Source organism: Mastomys coucha, chromosome X (assembly GCF_008632895.1).
Source record: "Mastomys coucha isolate ucsf_1 chromosome X, UCSF_Mcou_1, whole genome shotgun sequence".
Taxonomy (NCBI): domain Eukaryota; kingdom Metazoa; phylum Chordata; class Mammalia; order Rodentia; family Muridae; genus Mastomys; species Mastomys coucha.
Genome location: NC_045030.1, coordinates 52,439,051 through 52,442,113, shown reverse-complemented (window position 1 = coordinate 52,442,113; position 3,063 = coordinate 52,439,051).

The following is a 3,063-nucleotide window of genomic DNA, read 5'->3' as shown; positions in this document are numbered from 1 at the left end:
AGCTACAATGCACTCACATAAATAAAATAAATAAATTAATCTTTAAAAAAGAAAAAGAAAAGAAAGAGAAAAGAAAAGAAAAGAAAAGAAAAGAAAAGAAAGCAGGCTGAGCAAGCCAAGAGAAGCAAGCCAATAAGCAGCACCCCTTCATGGCCTCTGCATCAGCTCCTTTCTCCAGGTTCCTGCCCTGTTTGAGTTCTTGTTCTGACTTCCTTTGATGAGGAAACAAACCCTTTCCTCCCCAACCTGCTTTGGTCATTTTGTTTCAGTACAGCAATACTAGCCCTAACTTGAACATCTCCTTTGATGCCATGATTAAGCCACCCAATAAAAAACTTTCTGAATATAGTTTTACATTTACTGATTAGGTCATCAGGATTTGAGATGTCTGTTATTTATAATACAGTGTTTCTAACTAGTATAGATCTGATGGCCTTTTGTGGGGGTAGGGGGGTAACAAAGACCCAAACATAAAATTAGTATATGTATCAGATAGGTTTTAAGGATTTATTCCAGTATTGATTCCACAATCACAATCAGTAAGTAGTATAAATTCCACAGCTCAGTGAAGAGGCTACAGGGAAAGCCCAAGGGGGGAGGGGCAAGTAATTTGATCTGATAGAGTAGCATTTGCTTTCCAGAGGCATGATTATCAGTTTGTCACTCTTGCCAGACAACTAAATCAGAAGAAGAAACAGCCATTTGGTCACATCATCAGTCTTGGCAGCTCCTGTGGGGAACTAGCTAGAAAAATGTTTTCATATTTATTATAACCCATAATGGTTGGCTGTATACTTCCTTCTATTTGTTATACAGCAAATTCCTTGAGGGTAGGGCTGTCAGGCAACATTTCTACACCATTCTGTGAACAAAAAAGAAAAAGAAAAGAAAGAGAAAAAAAACAAACCAAAAGAAAAAACAAACAAACAAACAAACAAAAAAAAAAACCAAGGGCTAGAATGAAAGCTTATCAACCTTTTGACATACACCATTTTGAGGGTTTTTGTTTCATGCTCTAATGCAGCCTTTGCATGTGTTATTTTGATGGGAAAATGTTAGATTATTCTCACCAATATGATTCCTATAATAACTGCCCACATGGTGTTAGAAGGAGCATACAATGTTCTTAAAATGGTTTAATAACAATGGAATCCTTCTGTTCATAGCATACTAAGGCCAGCTGAATTGTCACTATTCTCCTCTATCACGCAGCAAGAACATACCACTTACATGGTTTCCTGATGGAATTATTTACATTTATAATTATTCACATTGTTACCTACAAGGAGTTCTCTAAGCTCTGTTAGCATTCACATTTATTTTAAGGATAAAATTTACCTAATATACAAAGAAGTGTTTTACAGTGTTCAATTCAGTGGCACACCATATTTTCATTATGCTAAACATCCATCACCTCTCTAGAGTTTGAAATCCTTTCATCGTCCTAGGAACAATTCCTGCTCACAAGTAACCCCTTCTTGTTCACGCTCAACCACTAATCACCTGTTTGGCTCTATGGAGTCAACTATTCTGGATGTATAATTTTTTAAACATCAAGCAACCTCTGACTTTTGTATTTGGTTTCTTCATTCCATTTTCAGGATTAAATAATATGTAATTTAAGAATGTATCACATGTGCCAACCATTCCATGATGAAAAAAAAATAGTATTTCCACATAACAAGGATTTTTGTAACACACCCTTTAATATAAACGTGTACCAATACTAGATAGACCAAAGATTTAGCTATAAGGATTAAGATTTTAAATATCTTAGGCTGGTGAGATAGGCCAGCAGTTAAAGAGAACTGGCTGCTCTTCCAGAAGTCCTGAGTTTGATTTCCAACAACCACATGGTGGCTCATCAGATGCACTCTTCTGGCATGCCGCTGTATATGCAGACAGAGCACTCATGCATGAAAACAAAACATAAAGATATTCAATATCTCAAAAGGAAATATAGATATAACTTACCTTCTCAAGTGGTCTTTCAATTTGATACCAAAGGCACAAAAGAAAAGGCAGTTCAATTGAACGTCATCAAAATTAAAAGTGCTTGTGCCTGAACCACACATGGAGAAAAAAATATTTAAAAATTATTATTACAAATTGTGATTAAGGCTATTGAAAGAACTACAAGTCAAAAATATAGACAAGCTAGATTTTAAAGTGGGAGTGGGGCAGGACACAGGAATATAGCTCAGGAGGTAGAGGAGCAAGTGCCAAGTCTGACAACCTGAATTCAATCCCTAAAACACAGGAGGGAGAGGGAAATAATCAAGAGTCACACACACACACACATACACACACACACACACACACACACACACACGTAAAATGTAATAAAAATTTTAATGGAAGAAAATACTTCAATAGTTCAATATTCCTCCAGGAAAGATAAAGTAATAGCTAACAAATACATGAAGTTATACCCAACAATATTAATCCTGTGGTTTAGATGTTGTTGTGTTCCCCAAGGGCCCAAATATTTGAAATTTAGCCTTTACCATAACAATGTTAAGCAGGAAAGGGAACTAAAGAGGTGGGGCCTCAGAAGTATTTCTATCATTGGAATGCTGGCCTCAGAAGAAACCGATGTTGATCACTTTTGCCTTGATTAGTTCTCATGAGAGAATTTCATAAAAGAAAAAGCTTGACTCTCCTACATACACTCTAGCTTCCTGTCTTATCCTGTGCCTCCACTTGCTCACACTCCCTCCATTCTATTATCTACCAAAAGGGACTGACTTTTCTGAAGCTTTTGTTCCAAGATAACTCAGGATTCAAAACAAGGTCAGAGAGTGAGTGATAAGCACAGCAGCCTTTCTCTCTTTCACATGTCCTTCTCAGAGGGACTGCTTTCATAATGTCCTTGAGAACTCTAAGTTAAGGAAAGGAAACATCAAGCTGGGAGGCACTACTGGGCAGCAAGAGGCAATCCCCCAGAGGAGTAAACAAAGGTCTAAAACAGCAAACTTCACATCGCAGGGTAATGTAGCAAAATCTATATTATATACAGGCTAAACCATAACACACACACACACACACACACACACACCATCA